General features: G+C 38.0%; 1 protein-coding gene and 1 non-coding gene across 5 annotated transcripts in view; both read left to right on the plus strand.

The window, feature by feature from the left end:
* The window catches only part of MACROD2 (mono-ADP ribosylhydrolase 2), an 850020-nt gene that overhangs the window by 384493 nt on the left and 448258 nt on the right, over window positions 1–17269 (plus strand). The gene's annotated exons all lie outside the window — the stretch shown is intronic.
* On the plus strand, window positions 2242–2432 carry LOC134416895 (U2 spliceosomal RNA). The gene has a single exon (XR_010027446.1). It is a non-coding gene; the product is annotated as a U2 spliceosomal RNA (small nuclear RNA).

Genomic DNA, 17269 nt, shown 5'->3' on the forward strand with positions numbered 1-17269 from the left:
TGTCTGATTTTGACAGCACATTAGAGAAAGGATTGGTGACTGTATGTTGTTCAGAGAAATTGCTAAATATTTCTCCAAATCACTGTTATTTTTTCTGGGCAGGGCAAAAAGCCGCAAACAGTCTCATTGACATTTGATGCCAATACCAGATCCATATAAGCTAAAAGAGAAAGAATTAAAATATGTAAAAGTCAGATTAGAACATTTATAATGAGTATGGAATCTGAAGAATTTTTTTCTCCTGGAATCAAACCCCTTTTTTAATATATACTGTTAAGAAAATATTTATTAATTGCAATGAAATTAAATGTTCGCTTAGGCCATTTAAATGTCACAGAAAATAAAAAAGTACAGTTGTATATTTTATATGCTGCATTCAAAGCTCATTGAGTTGCTGTTTGTTTAACTGAACTTGCCTGCTCTAGAAGAAGTGGTAGTAAAGAAGGGGGCTTAAAGGCATGCAGGTGATTTGATTTAATTTAATTTAGTCTGAGAAAAAGTATCAACTGGTACAATGCAGATGTTCATATGCAGGTGTGGGAGGATTGCAGAGTTTGCCTGAGTGACTGAGGAAGTGGGATAGTAATATTGGATTAAGTTCCTTCTTTTTCACAGCAGAGCAGATAACTGAAATATAAATGTTAGCTCCATTCCTCCATTCCCAAAACACCTAAATTATACTGCATTTTTTTTTTTTGGAGGAAACATCAGACAAATCAGTAGTTGTTTCATGTCAGAAAGTATTGTGGAGCTACTGACACCAAACAAAATCCCACAAAATCTTCCAGTTAGTATTTTAGGATGAATCCAAAGTTTTTTCCTTTGCTACTTTAAAGGCCTACAAAGTCTGGTATGTGTTTTGCTACATAAATATTTCAGACGTGCGGGTGTGCAGTAGACATGTCATAATAAAATAAAATTTTCATTCACCTTTTGGAGGCCCTGTATCTTTAGGGAAACTCAGGGTGGACTTGGCTAATACCTCAGGGCTTTGATTGTGCTCACGTTGGGTTTTCCGCATTCTGGCTCAGTAAATCTCATTAAGCACATGCTGAACTTGACCATTCATTGTTCGTTCTCTTGACTTCAATAGCAAATTAAGCACATGCTTAAATGTTGTTCAGAGCCTTAGGGAAAGGTGATTAAACACAGTTACAAAGCTATGCTGTTAAAATATTTTAACTCATTAAAATCCAGTGGATTTGCTGATAATGATTCACTAAACACTCTGTATTGAAAATTAAACAATTACATTATAACTGGCTGATTGTCTTGTGCAGCTTGGAGCACCAACATCAGGATATTAAATTTGTATTGCTGTGACAATACCTTTCCTTTCACCTTGTGACCTGCTGTTGTATTCTTTCAAACAATTAGTGATTATGGTGAGTGATTGAAAATATCATTGGTAGTAAAAAGGCTTCCAAGTTTTTTTACGAAGTGTTTTTGAAAATAATTTTAAAGAAATAGTTGTCTTTTTCCAAGTTTCTACACTATCTTCTGTTATTACTCATTAACTTCAAAAGATGCTTTCTGTTTCCATGCACAGGAATGATTTTTTGATGCTTTAGCAGTATTGACTTAGTGCTCTTCATGTGTGGACAGTTTCTCTGCTAATTTATGGTGAAGTTTGATACCGAGTAATTGTGCTTTAGCAAGGCTGGTATTTAGTCTTTGAATTAGTGTGTAAGATGCTCTAATGAGTCCAGCAAGGATTAAGAAAATGCACTGCAGTAATTCTGTTTTTAATAAGTTATTTATTCAAAATTCCCTCAGCTTTTTAGAATTCTGTGAAATAGTTTCTGAAGGGGAGATGTGTTTCTAAAAACACCCTTTATGAATCAGAAAACAGAAGATTCCTTAAATATTTGGGGCTGGGAGCATCAAAGCTGCAGGAGCTTGATGGCCAGAGGGAAAGCTAGGTGTTTTCTCTTTTTTTTTTATTTTGCCATAGAAGAAATAATCAGATCAAGGCTGAAATATTTTGGCAGGCTAGACATGGCATCATTAACTTCCTCGAGTTCCCGTCCTGAAACAGTTCCTGTGTGTGTAAAATCATGAGCTCACTGAGATCCTGGAGCGAGTTATTTGGGGTCTGTAGTCTGTCTGCAGCTTTTTGAAATAAATCTGAGTGATAAAACTGCATAATTGTTGTTACCCTGGTGTTAAAATCTTGGGATGATGCAGTCTCAGCGTGCGCACTGAGTCAGAGCAAGAAAGCATCGAGTCTGCTGATTCGTGTTTGCCTCTTGACCTTTTGGCAAAGATCAAGTGCAGCATATGTTTTTATCAGTTTAATAACTGTTATGTCCTCAGCTGGAGGATTTTATATTAAATGAGTTTGGGGACTGGGTAATGTACTAGGAGCTTACGCCGTCCTCTCCATGCGTGAAGGCTGCTATTGCTGTGTTTCTAGAATGGTGTGAAAAGAAAAAAGGAAAAAAAAAGGCAACAAGTCCCTTAATGACCATAAAAGAGTGCAAAGGGAAGAGCAGGAACAGAGCAAACATAGATTATGCCTCTCCACAGTGTTCTCTTAATTCCCACCAATTTTCAGCTCAGTGAGTTCCCGAGCCTCCATAAAACCCCATGTAAAATAAAATTTAAAAAAAAAAAAAAAACCTAAAATAAAATAGCACTTATGATTCTATTTTAATCTTATTTTCACTGCCTTCTCAGTCTGTACTAATATATATTTTGTGATGTTCAGTATTGTACATTTAGATTATCGTCCTCCGGACTGGGTGGTACCTTGTGCCTGCTGGGTGCAGTGAGCCTACACTTGGTCTTTTCTTGTTCTTGCATCACTGGTGCTGTTTATTTTCACTGACCACTCTTACAGGTAGTGCTTTTCTGAAAAATGAGATAAATAGCAATCAGAAATAACTGCAGAGTGCAGCAGATAGAAACACTCTGCATGATGGTGAAATGCAACATTCAGGATTTGCTTTGGTTTGATTAAGGAGCGTTAGAAAGAAATAGATGTCATCAGTATCTTTGAGGAAACACTATTTTTTAAATGCAGGTGTTTAAAATATATAAAAAAAGCCAAGAAGCATGGTGAGCTGGTGTTCACTTGAACGCTTTTGACTGATTAGATGGTGACAAAATTCCATTTTGTAAGCTGGAGGTCCAGTTCATACATGCTCTAGTCAGTGGTTGGCTAACAGGAGCTGGTTTTATTAGGCCTGTGGCACTCACTGCTGAGGTCCACGTAATGCAGCAGGTGATCACAAGCATGGCTCATGACATCTTTTGAAACACAACCACGCCACTAAAAGCCACGTTGATAAGACAGGGTGAAAACTGGGTCTTCTATTTGAAATAAAATTCATACAGTTTAGATGGAGAGTGATCACAATAATTTTTAGATGACATAAGAATTTGACTCTTCAAGCGTGTTTTATTAAGTGCGTGAGGTAATACAGAATGGAGGAACCCATGTCATTGTAAATTAGTTTCCTTGAGTTAAGTCTCATTACTAAGACACCTTCACTTTTTAAAATTATTTTGCCTGCCATGGTTAATAAAAAGGAAGTTAATTTGCTGTGACATTTTTGGTGGTAGCTTGGTGCACTACTAACTTAATTGCAGTAAAATAATAGTTTCAAAAAAAAACCCTAAAATTCATGTTCCTTGCATTTTGAATCACTGAGTGATTTACTAGTCATTATTTATAGCCTCAGTATTTCAATTAGAATAAGTTAAATAAAGCTTATGTGGGGGATGTGGAAGTGCTTGTTGATTGTTATTATTTTCATGTTACTATTTAATGGAAAATACTATATTTTGATTTTTTAAATATTTCTGCTTGGATTCAAACCCAGAAGTCTACAAGACAGAAATCCACTGCAGCAAAATGCCATCTCATTACCATGCATGCTATGATGCTCACAGGTTATTGTCAATATCCAGTGTCTACTGGCAAGGAAGCTTTTGTTTGTCATGGGAACAAAATTATTGTTCTTTGTTTGTCTAGACAGCTGAGTTCTTGAAACGAAAAGCATTTTGATCCTGGGGTAAATATTGATTCTCTCTTCTCTCTCTCTGAGAAAATTAATTTAGCATGTATTATATGCACCCAGGTAAGGTAAGGCCAGCTCAAGACCTCACAGGCTACTTCAACCTGTGACACAGGCCATCATTCAAGAAGTGGTTTCATTACCCCTAGGTCAGCCCATACATGCTGGTTCTTTGGGAGAGCATCCCCTACAACAGAGCAGAGAAGGATTCATGTGCAACTTGCTGATAGCAATAGGATCCCAGATTTATTATTTTCAGCCAAGAAGCAGTGGCATCAATTTGCCTTTTTTCCCACTCCCTTTTGAGTGGTTCTGTCCCTTAAACCCAGGTGGTCAGGATGAGGTCACAGGTATTAAAGCACTGTGCTTCCCAGAGACAGCCTTCAGAGAAGCACAGAGAGATCTGCATTTTGCTGTGCAGATTTCTAGCATGCAGAAAGCCTTTTCATAGTGCATTGGGCAAAAGTAGAGTGGTTGGCAGTAGCCAAGTCTTCCTCTATCAATAGACATGGAAAAGGGAGTGCAGAGTGTTCATTAATTTAGGAAACTGAGCCTCCACTGCTGTTGCCACTCCTCAGCTGATCTGGGACACCCTGGGAGAGAAGCTCCTTGGCATGTCCTTAATGCACAAACTGAGAGAATTGGCAAGGAGAACAGAAAGAGTTGGACAGATTTCCTGAAATAATGGTGCACTGCCACCATCTCCTTTTTGCACCTCTCTTAAGAAGAAACAGAAATACCTGAGCCTTTGTGAATTACTGCAGTATGTCTGCTACCATCACAGTGTTTAATTTCAGTCCCTGTCTGTGTGCATCCCTATGGGATTCAGAGCATGAGATCACATTCCTGTGGAAGCTGTGCCGTGCAAGTGCAAAATTTCTGCTGCCCCAACTTAAAACTTTCATTAGTAAATAAACAGACCAGATTGATTGGCTCCCTTTAGAGAGTGATATGGGATCATGATTTCACCCTCACACAAACAATAATTGGCATTCTAAGAAAATAGTTCTAGTGGAATTTATTGCAACATGATTTGTTTTGTTATTTGTAAAGCCTGTGTGAGCTTCTGCCATCTTGAATCACTGAGTATCATTGTAAAACTGTTTTTTCATGTTTATATGGGGTACACTGGTTTTTGTTTTATCTCATCAGCCATTTCCTTAGTAAAATGTTTTGAAAGGAGGAAGAAAAATCAAAAAGGAGAAGGAAATCTTTGAGAGACTATATCTCTTGCCACTATGTTGACTGTTCATCTGAGACGCTGTGCTATCATGCCTTTATTCCAGAGCCAGCACTGTTGAATTAATGTTGAATTCACATTTAATATAATTTTTCATTTTTGACTCCTAGTACTAGTTTTTAAAAACTTCCACCACAAATAGGAAAAAAATTACAAAAAGGGCTAACATACAACTTGCTTCTTATGTGCCTCAGAAGGCACAATCCTGCCACTGACATTCTGAAAACAGTTAAGGTTGTTTAACAAGGTTTGAAGCTAAAGCAGGGACTCCCATATGACCTGTATTACCTCTCCTCAAGGGAATGCATTTTCTTGAAGTGATGATTTATGAGATTCAATACTAATGTCAAACTTCATTCTGCCATGTGAAGTAACATAATTAAAACACCGAAATAGCAGAACACAAGCAGCAGAACATTGTTGAACTTGTAGATATTTCCACATAGGTGATGTAAAGTTTGATGGAAAAGTGATATGAGTGCTTTAGGCATGTCCACATGAGATGTAAGAAAAACAAGCCTTAAGCAAGTCTGCTATTTCCCTCAGAAAGATTTCATCCAGAGAGGAAGATGGAATATTTATGTGCAATAGCAGCTGCATATTTTTAGAATAATTTTGAATTCTTTTATAGTAAGTCTCTTGTGTGATTAGAAAATAGATACAAATCAGATGAGGTAACAGTTTCGTCCTGTTTGTGTGAAGTGCTTTTCTAGGATAAAATTACATTTCCTTCTAAATGCAGTATTCATTTGGGAGTAAATTAATTAAGGCTGAGTGGATAAGTATCTGCTGTCGTTCTGCAGTCATGACATGGCAAGACACGAGCTATCTGCATGCAAAACTCATCAGTACATGAAAAAAGTAAAGTGCCTTTGCCTGTTGCTTATATTGCTGTTATGGGATACTTTGAATAAATAACTTAATTCCATGTTCATAATACTCAAAGGTATAGTATTTTGTTATTGCTATTCTTAATTTAGCCTGCAACAGTGTAACAGCTCTTTTTTCATTTGAGAGCACCATTCATGGGATAGGAATGTGGTCTCTGCACTATGCCCTAACAGGTTTCTTATTTTATCCTTGCTATGGCTTGAACAATTGAATATGAATATAATGTAGATCAGGCATCCCACAATGACTCTCAGGTTGGGCTTCCCTCAGTGATTTTCACAGATGGGTAGGACTGATTGGGGGGGGGCATGATTTGAGTTGATTAATTACTCTGGAAATTACATTCTAGAAAACTGGGTGGTTTCTTTGTTCCTCTTTGAGGGGAGATTTCATGCTGGAGAAATGCATGATTTTCTTCATGTTTAAAGCAGTCCATTTCGACAACAGAGAAGTGCACTTTGGCTTTCCATTGGGCTGTTGCAGATCATTGGCTCGATATCTACCTGTGTTTAAACAAAATTGATTTCTGTGCTTAGTCCCGTCATCCTGTGTGATATTTTATTGAATTACTTTTTCTACCCTAAAACTGTACTAATTCCAAAATGGTTTTTACAAAACAATATTGACTGTAAAGCTGTGTGTTTCTATGTAAGTGTTCTTTTGTATGGCTTCTCTGCAATACTATTTCAAAGTGGTGGATGAAAAATCAAGTGCTGAATCTTTGCTGTCTTCAAGCAAATATTATGAGCGATGATATAGCTGGAGTTTAATCATAAACTTTTCCCTTTTCTGACAGTACTGACATTTATTTTCTAGACAAACAGATGAATGTTAGATAACAAGTTGTTTTGAGCGTGTGTGGTGTTGATGCAAAACTAAAGCCCATATAATTTTACCCCAAACCTCTGAATTGTGTTTAAAAGACTGAAAGCCTAAAAGGTGACGTGCAAAGGCTTGTGAACTACTCTAACAGTTACTCCATTGAGCTGGCTTAAGCCTGGGGTAACAAACCACTGCTGATCCATGTGTAGGGCAATCCATCATCCAGTGGACATGTCCTGATACATAGCACTGGAGCCTGAATATTTAGTAATATTCCTTTTTTTTTTTTCCATGAGAAACTTGACCTATGGCTGTTGCTGTGAGAGAAGTTGAGTGGTAGCCTGTGACCTGAGCTTTTTAGAGGGTTTCACAGCACTGCCTGCACTTCTTGCTGGGTAATTGTCCAAACAGCCTCCACCAGAACAAGGAAAGAAAATGTGGGTATGTGGAAGAGGGAAGGACAATTTTAACAGGATGATGCTAAATACAGAAAATACAAGGGAAATCCCCAACCAGATTGAAGCTGAGAACTTAGATTTTTCATTTTTAGCATCCCTTTCTGTATGAAGGGCAACATAAAGGAGCATGGTGCTCCAAAGTGTGGGGATTTGCATGTGCAATATGTTGTTGCATATTGGAGCAAAATTTTGGTCCTGTGGTTGGATCCCCAGTCACTTTGGGAAGCATAATACTGAGTATTTCTTTGTGGAAGAGTATTAAAGCATGTGTAATACAGCTAAGTCCTTGAACCTTTGTGTTTCTGTGATTTTAAAAATATTTTGCTGTGTGTAGGTTTTTTTGCTGGTGGTGGTTTTTTTTGCTTTTTTTAATGAGTTGTCTAATCTAAAGGCCACATACGAGCCTTCAAGTCTAACCTTTTCATTTTGCTTGACACTGTTGAAGAAGATAAGAGGGGAATGCTGTCAGAGTTTACACAGAGGATGGAGAGGGGTGGTGGTGAAGGGGATAATGATTTCAGCTCTGATTTTCTCCCTCCTGCTGCAACAAGGCATCTGTATTCTCTGCTGGGTGCAACCAGCCTGCAGGAGGCTTCCCTTCCTTCAAGCAACAAGTAAGTTAGGAACTCATCTGGGGAATTAAAGAGACATCAGAGCTGGACATGTGGTGACTTGTTAAAAAAAAGATTAAAAATTATTGATGAATGTTGAAGAGTAAAGATGGGAAGAACATGAGGAAGGACTTGGGTGTATTTCCATGTGCCAGTATTGTAGGATAATGCTGTTATGGCATCAGGTGCCATGAGCTTCCAGCCATCCATAGAGACAGAGTTCCATTTCACATAAAAGGGTGGGAGCTCAGTCAACTCACCTTGCAGCTGCCTGACACTTGGAGTAGTGATGGAAGAACATGGAAAGTTTCTGGGCTGAGATCAGCTGAAGCCTTCTCTTACTTTATAGTAGCTTGTTATGCCATCATATTCAGGCTAACAGTATGTCAGTTATTTTGCCTAGCAGTCAGACTCTTCTTTTTGTGCTGCAGAAACAAACTACTTTTTTTTCCATTGCTTTAATATGCTCTGCTCTTTAATTAGATGGTCTATAGGCAGCACATAAACAGCACTCTCTAGTATTGTTTCAGAAAGTAAATAGCATGTGTGATGCCTACACTGAGCTACAAGAGAAGTGCAGACTGACATAAGTTCTTGTTATTTGCTTCCATATGAACAGCTCTAAATGTCCCTTCCTGAGAAATGCACATTTGCTGCATTCTGGCTCAGGGGAGGCTGCATGTCTATTTGACATGCTCTCAGTGGAGAATTGCTTATCCATGCCTGATCCTGATGGGTTTCACCTTCCAAAAGTAACTAGCATAGGTCAAAAGTTGGCACGATGGATTGAAAAGTGTTTCCAGCTGATGGAAAGGCCTCTGGTAACTAAGTGGGGGAATTTGAAATCCAATCTATTCTCAATGGAAAACCTGCAAACAGTCCATGTTTCAACACAGACAAGCTATTCCAGTCTCTAAGTGCTGACATACAGGAGTTTTTCAAACAACACAGACTTGAATCAACTAGTTTTAGATCAAAGGTACAAATTCCAAGTCTACAAATTAATGGTCTGCTATATGGCTAAAGAAATTCTTTTTTTACTACTTCAGTGCAGTGTTAATGGTCACACCTGCCTGTGAATGTCTCCAGACTCCCCTTCCTCCTCCAGGTCGTACATTCATTGATTCTGGCATGCCAGATTTCTTGTTTCTTTCCCTATTTAAATCCATAATATTTTCCCTTCTTAGATGGATCCTTCCTTCCTTCATCTGAATAGACAACATTTTCATCTTTCTTATTTTCTCATCCAAATTTCTTTTTCCTGTTTACTTTTTTCACTCTTGCCTGTTTGCCATGTTTAGGTTCTTCCATATGCCATTTCTTCACAAGTTGTTCCCATATTGTCCAATACTTTGGGGAAAACACAAGTTCTCAGTTGTTACCTATTCCTCTACATGAAGGAGAGCATGCTGTGAGCGTGGGATGAAAGAGTGGGTCTGGCTGGGCAAAGATGATTTTATTCCCCCGTGATTTTCTTAGCTGCTTTTCTTTGCTTTCCATTCCTTCCATCTGTCTGGCTGTAAGCAGAACATAAAGCAAAGGAAGGGCCAAGTGTCTGTTAGTTTTCCTGTTAAAATACAGAATAATGATGATGATGTGAGTCAGAGACTGGGCACAACAGCATTAGAAGTGTTTTATGTAAATTTCTTTTATATAGTTTTCCTTAATTTTATTCCATTGTTTGTGCTTTTTTTTGTTTTCCTGTTTCTACCTCTCCTAGTTCATGCACACAATGAATTGTGGTATTATAGGAGATCTCTACTCAAAGACATTTACTTTCTCATTTCCCTGGAACAGGAGACTATACTTTGTAGAGGAATTCTATACTTTGCTGTAGGAATTGTTCCAGGAGTGCTAAGCTGCCCTTCATGGCTTTGTGCAGAGCTAATGAAATCCCTTGTTACACCTGTACTTGTACATCCTCACCCTGCCCTTTTCAGATCTCAAGTTTCTTACTCAAACTGGGGTATGCAAATTTCTAATTTAAATTCAGAACTAAACAAGGCAAGGAGCTCTCACACTTGTTTTGGTATAATCTTTAAAAACAGTTTCAAAACCTGAATTCTCCCCACAAGTGCAATCAGCAAGGACAGATTTCCATAGTACAGGCAGTCTTGTTTGACTGTCTTGAGCAAATTCTCCTACTACCAACTGACTACTGAGATTAAGTGGAATTTCTAACAAGTCTGGTTACCATAGGTCAAGCACCCTATCTCTAGTTACACTTATGTATTGCAAGCCTTGTGTGTTGCAGTAGAGATTTATCTTAGCACAGTCATTTTATGGTGCTTAGAATATTTTCCTACTCTGCATTGCTGCTACTGTAGATAATGGATGGCCACTTGGTTAATGTTTGATGGCAGTTACAATGCACCTCTCCCAAAGTTAAGTGTCCTTATGCCTTTATACTAGAACTGACCTTCAGGGACAGTAAACATATTGTTTGGCAACAAGTTAATTACAGGCTTTATCTTCCAAAAACATTCATGTCATGGGTGGGATAATTAAGATGCCCTTGCAAGTGAAAAAACTTTGTGACTTATAGTAACGCTCCAGCGTAGGTGTTAGAACTGAAGTCACTACAGTATTACAAGAGCTGTGTACTCATGTTATTTTGACTAAATAATTCTCCTCTTCAGGCTGTAAAAGTGAAAGATGGACTTAAATTACATTTTTAGCAATAAATTCTGTAAGTCTGCAAAGAAAAACAAAGGAATTCGGTTGTCCATGGGTATGATGGGCAAGCAGAACTGATTGTATTTGATTTACTGTGGGATTCATCACTAGGATTTATTTTGTTTTTCTCCCCTTTCCTCCTTTTAAGGCCTTTGTCTTTTGTTAAATGGTTAGAATCATATTGACCCTTTCTGACTTTGTAACTTCATGGTGATAAATAGCTAATTATTTGCAATTGAATCAGGCTATGAATTCAAATACGACAGAAACAGATGTACCTGTGATTACCTTCAGCATGGCTCAGGGGGTTTAAGTTTAACACAGTATAAATACTTTGCAGAAATATTATTTCTGAAGTGGAATACTGCAACTAGTGGAGACTATCATAAAGATGTTAATGAGCTCTGTGATACATAAATTTTTGTTGTTTTTTTTTTTTTCCCTGAAGAATTTTGAGGAGGGAGGGGAGGAGTGTCCACTGGTGACTCCTGAAGTTCCGCTTATGAAGTGTGCAATCTCTAAGCTAGGAGCATTTAGTTTGGGTGAAGTTGGGAAGTATTTTTTTCACAATTTACATTCAAAAGAGGAGGACACTCAGCATTTTGAGAAGTTGGAGCTCCTGGAGGGGCATACTGCAGTGTTACTTTGTGAGTGTCACTTGAATGAAAGTCCTTGCTGGCTGGCTGATTTAGGGCAGGATGCACAGTTTGACAGTCCCAGCACATCTTTGTATTAACATGAAACTAAGGATGGATGCACACATCAGTGTAATTTTAAGATCTGAATTGTAATATCTGAAAAAAGCATGGATTCTGCACATGTTCTCTTTCTCAAAACCTGGCTCAAGGAGATCAATAGATCTGCTAATGAGCCACGTCTGAGCTGCTGTTTTCTGTTTCAGGTTTGCTACTCAGAAACTTACATTCCAACAGCAATAACTAGTTCCTTTTTTAATGGTCAGTATCATCATGAACAATCAAATAACTTTGGAATGTATTTTATTTTTTTCAATTGAAGGAAAGTCACAGTAAAGCCATAATATATGGAAGGTGATGAGTCATTCCTTGCCAAAATGTAGCAGAAGTATGAAGGATTGGAACATACATTTTTAGTTCTTTTTCTGGGTATCTCTTTGTTAGGATGAGAATATTTAAGCATCCCAACATTTGAGAATAAGAGAATAAAAAGTGATCTAAGCACAAAGTCTTAGATTAATGGCATGCTGTCATTTATGTGTAATGGAGCACTGTTAACATCCTCTTGTGTAGGTGATACACTTACACAGAATGTCCTGGCTGGGTGTAAACTAACTGCAAAGCAATAGCATAACACCTTCAAAATTATTAATTTTGAGGCTGTCTTGGTGACTATCTTGTAAGTTAAATCTCTCTGTCTTGGCGCTTATGAAAATGTTGACTACATATTTGGGCATGGCGTGTTCAAGTCAGATAATCTCTTCCAGATTCCTTCATTATTAAATGGTAGTGGAATGTGATTTTTACTGTGCAAATTGTTTCAGGAGTTCCACATTTTGCAATTCCATCTCCAGCCCTAATCCAGAAGCTAGTTCATATTTGTTTTACCTTCTACAGTACATAAGAGCTGAGCTCTGTTGATCTCTCAGTCAGGATGAGGTACATCTTAAAACAAAGTTATCAATGAACAATCACATGCACCATATAGCATTTTTTATTTCATATAAACTAGGTAGTTGTTGGTGAGCAATCTTTTCACTTTTCATGTTTTAATTTTTTAAATATCCAGTTCCCCTTTCATTTATTTTATTTTAGAAACTTCATAGCCTATTTTCGCATTGTTTGTGTTATTTATTTATCAGATTTACTTGTGTTTTCAGCATAATATGGTTCTGTTGAATTTCATTTGAGGTGATTTTTTTCTGCATAACTATGTGCAAATAAGAATTTTGATAATCCTTTTCTTTTTAAATGAGCCTGTTTAATACTTCTGTCACTGTTGCATGGAGATGAGAGACTTGACCTATTTTTAAAAATGAGCTTTTTAGCTTTGTTAGCTACAGGAGAACTGAATTTTAGAATTTTCAGAATTTATTATTTTATTAGCTGCCATTAGGATTTGTGGGTGCACACATGGAAGATATTTTCCTTTTAATTGTGATCATTTGCAATGGAACTTAGTGGAATTCTTTTATTCTTGTAACTCGTTGGTGCTTCCTAACCTTGTTCTTGTTCTTCAGCCTTTGATTTTGACCTGCTGTATTTGCTTCAGCTTTGCCACGTAAAAATTGCTTGGATTCTGCTGAACTATATAGATTATTCCATTTCATAGGCATTCTAGCAAAAAGCATGAACGGTTATTCGTATATGATTACGATTATTTCTGATGTGACATTTACCCCCAAACTATATTAAGTTGTTAGCCCTGGAAAAAAGTATTTTGTTAATGCTATTCTGTATTCAATGACTTTGATGGTACTTGTTACAAATGTTTCAGATTACTGTCAAAACTTCATTATCAGTGATAATATATTAATGCAATAAGTTGACAGAGGGGTTGACTGAATGACTATTGCAATATAGAATTAGGTTGGTGTAATAAGATACGTATGCCCTGATCCTCCACAGCCTTTATATGAAATCTGTTAGAGACTGAATTCCACAGCCTTTATATGAAATCTGTTAGAGACTGAATTCCCTTGCTGCACTGTTACCATTCCCAGAGTGACTACTACCATTTTTTCTATGATTCTTGAAGAGGGTATGCATATATTATAGAAACTCAATGTTACAGAGTTGAAAATAGATTTTCTTTCAGTTTTTATTTAAATATTTATATCACTGAATCTAATAGCATTATAGTTAGCAGAATGTGTAGCCTTGCATCAGTCTAACAAACCAGATCAAAATACCCTGTGTTTATATTATATATAATCAGTGTACCATTTATTACCATTATTTACAAGTATTAAGTAATTTGAGAGGACTTGTCATTTCTGTACAAACAAAAAATTGTTTGCAGAGGTGTTTGCAAAGAAAAAAAAAATTAATGGAATCCTTCCAATAGCTGTCAGTTTCTTCCTTAGAGTTTGATAATTGAAAGGTTTGTTATTTTTTTAGGAAGGGAAGATGGTTTCGATTATCCAAAGGCAGTGGAATGTTTAACTACCCTTCTGCTATCAGTGGACTTGTTTACATTAGGATTTTGACTAAATTGAGGCTGCACGTATCCAGATGTTATCTGCCTGGGTGACTTTTTCATTTACTTTGGCAAGGGATTTGATGGTGTATTGCTACCATCCTTTTGTCATTTTTCACATCACATTTCAGGCTGCACTTAGCCTTTCCTTTTCTAAACTTCCACTAAATTTTTAACTTGTAAACTTTTGCTCCTTTTTTTCTCAGGATGAATCCTTACTGAAACCACCAATGGGATTTTGGTATTTACTGCAGGTTTTCTCACTGGTTGTTGTGAGTAAACCCAAAGTCCCAGACAAGACAAACCCAACATACAAAAGAAACTTTTTTTGTTTGTGATTTTTATCGCTGGTTGTTTTTGTTGTGCTGAGGGGCAAGAGATGCATCTCAAATGCATCCAGGCTGCAATGTCCCTCAGCAAGGCAGCAAAGACAAAGGTGTCCATCAGGAATGGGTTTCTTCCCAGCACCCAGTGACCTGTGGCGCCAGTGGCTCACGCAGAGAAGCAAGGGCTCCTCATCCAAGTAGGATACAGCAGGATAAAGTTCCAGAGAGCGTCAGTGGGGAATTGTGGAAAACATTTGCCTGGACTACACAGTAGCAAGGAATAGTCTCTAGTTCTGAAACATAGCAACAGTTGGACAAGACTTTGATTTAATTCACTGCTGTCACGCCATTTTTCAGCACTAGTAGGGGTTGGGAGGGAGAAATATCCAAGCCCAGAAACCTGCTGCTTAGGATGTGCCCTGTTGAGAACCAGCTTGAATAAAAATTCCATTTTTTGTATCTTCAGAGTGCTAAAGATGTAAGGTGGGTGAGCACTCAGGCTCAGCAGCAATCAGACAGAGCTGCAGCCAACAGAAACAGACTTTTGACAGTGTAAGATCCCAATCTTTGTCCTAGTGAACGTTTCTGCTGAGTTGTTTCACCTCTTTCAACCTCCAGACCTTCTGGTTGGAAATTAAAGAGTTCATGCTGGTCCTCACATGACTCACTGATACATTAGCTCTGAATGGAGCTCTGCTTATTAATGTTTATACAGTCTTGGTAGATCTAATCCTATTTGCAGGCCTTTAAAATGCCAACTTTTTATTTTAAGCCTGGTTTACGTTTAACTGCAATATTTAGCCTCAGAATGTGTTTGTGGGATTTTTCCTCAAAGGCATTTTCCCTCAATAGCATTTTAAAGTGTGTGAGGTTTTAAATCAGTAAAAGTAATGAAACTGTGCATGCTCTTTTGCCTGTGTCATTTAGGCAACTCTGTGGTGTGACCATACATTGGAGGATTTGAATCAAGCAGATCTAATTGTTGCTAATACTGTTTATTTTGGTAATGCCTAGAAAAAAGCTATTATTACCAGTGCAGAAACCATGAAGATGGGTTTATGTTCTCTTTTAGTTCGCTTATAGTAGCCAGGGATGAGTGGTATTGGTAGGAGTTGAAGTTAAAATCCAGCATTGATATCAGCAAATATCAGACTAGTTCCAGTTAGACTGTAGGAGAGAGAAGAGGAAAGGGAGAAAAAAAAATTGATTATGAAGATGCAAGGTAGTTGGAAGGAAATGGGAACTGAAGAGGGAGACATAAATACACAATGAAACTGAATTTAATGAGGGGAAAGTAAGGATGATCTGCCAAGCAGAAGATCAGTTAGCACAGGAAAACATAACAAAACAAGGCATTTATGGATAACCAGAAGTATCTCTCTTTGGCAGCTGCTGCAGCTGCTTTCACAGGTTGGAGAGTGATAGGTCTCTCTCTGAGTATTTTCCCCCAGGCCAAGTGATGGACTGAGATTTGACATCTGCAGTGAACTATCTGCTGTCAATAAATTAGCGCCCATAATGAGATGGTTTTAGATGTGTGCCTACAATTTGCACGGAACTTTTTCCAGTGACTTCCCAGCCTACCTGACAGGCACAGAGCAAACAGGTTGTGTGTTATGGTGGTGGGAGCTCTACCTCCTTTTCTTCCTCTTTGTAAATTTTATAAGAGAGCAGGGGTTCACTCCACATTGTGAATCATGTTTGCAATAGGCAGCTGACTCACTGCATAAGGGTCTGATATCTCTTTGGGAATTGTCAGATTTGAGAAAATGATTTTTAAATGTTGTGTCTGAAAAACAACATGAAAATAAGTCTTGTGTGTCTTAGGGCATTTGCTGAGTGGAGAAATGCCCTGCAGTGTTAGCTTAGTGCACATTTGAACAGTATCTTGTTTAGGACCAATGGCAGAGTACCATAAAACTGAGAGAATCAATTATCATGCTTTTTCCATTGGCATTTTTGAGGACATGTTTGTTCTTCATAGATGTTTTTTGAAAATGGTATTGAAAAGGTTGGAATTTTGTTTTATAGGATTACTTTACACAGGAGAGTAAGGCTTTTGGTAAGTGTTATGAATCTATGTTTTCCCACTTCCTTAGTCCTTTACAAGCACTAATCAGGAGCTTGGTGTTTAATTGCACTGCGTCATTGGAAATTACAATGTGGTCAGAAGGAAAGGGCAGGGGAAAATTTACCAGTGTTGCTTTTCAGTTCAGCCAGGTTGCCTTCAGGAGATCCCAGCAGATCATTCTGCTCTTTGCTCCTGGCCTTGTATATAATTAATTTGGGCTGAGTGACTGCTTTTAAATTGAGTTTTGTGGTAGCTGCTTGTTCAGAGAGTAGGTCTGAGCTGTCAGTCTCAGAGCTGTTTACTGCTCACAGGTGTCTTCTCAGTTGATGGTAATAATTCACTTAGAACAAAATAACAAAATGGGCTGAGATTCCTGTGTCCTCTTCCGCTGCAGAGGTGGGAGTCTTGAGAAGAAAGGGAATTTAATAAAAACTGGAGCAAAGCAAAGAAACCAGGATTAGTGGTAGAATCAAAATAGTTCTGAAGTATTTGGGGAGCTGGAGCAGCGTGGTTGGAGGACAGGGGGACATTGCTGCCTACACAGAAAACAGTGTGCCAAAGGACATTGCTAGAAGATTGTGCTAAATTCCAAAGCTATTCAGGAGTGAAGAAAGTGAGGCTTTGGGATGGAGGGGTGTTTGCTTAATTTTGTTTTTCTAGACTGTTCTGTCTCGTGGTATATCTGAAGTAGAGGTTCATAGGACCTCTTTACAAAGCTGTATGGGACATGTAGCATCCAACCCTGCTCACTGGAACAGTGAGGTTCTGCTAGAAGGTTCTGCTAAATTCCAAAGCCATTCAGGAGTAAAGAAGGTGAGGCTTTGGGATGAAGGGGAGTTTGTTTAATTTATTTTTTAGACTCTTCTATCTCTTGGTATGTCTGAAGTAGAGGTTCATAGGACCTCTTTACAAAGCTGTATGGGACGTGTATCATCCAGCCCTGGTCACTGGAACAGTCAAGCGCTGTAATCCAGGGCT

The sequence above is a fragment of the Melospiza melodia genome, chromosome 3, assembly GCF_035770615.1.
Source record: "Melospiza melodia melodia isolate bMelMel2 chromosome 3, bMelMel2.pri, whole genome shotgun sequence".
In the NCBI taxonomy this organism is placed as follows: Eukaryota; Metazoa; Chordata; class Aves; order Passeriformes; family Passerellidae; genus Melospiza; species Melospiza melodia.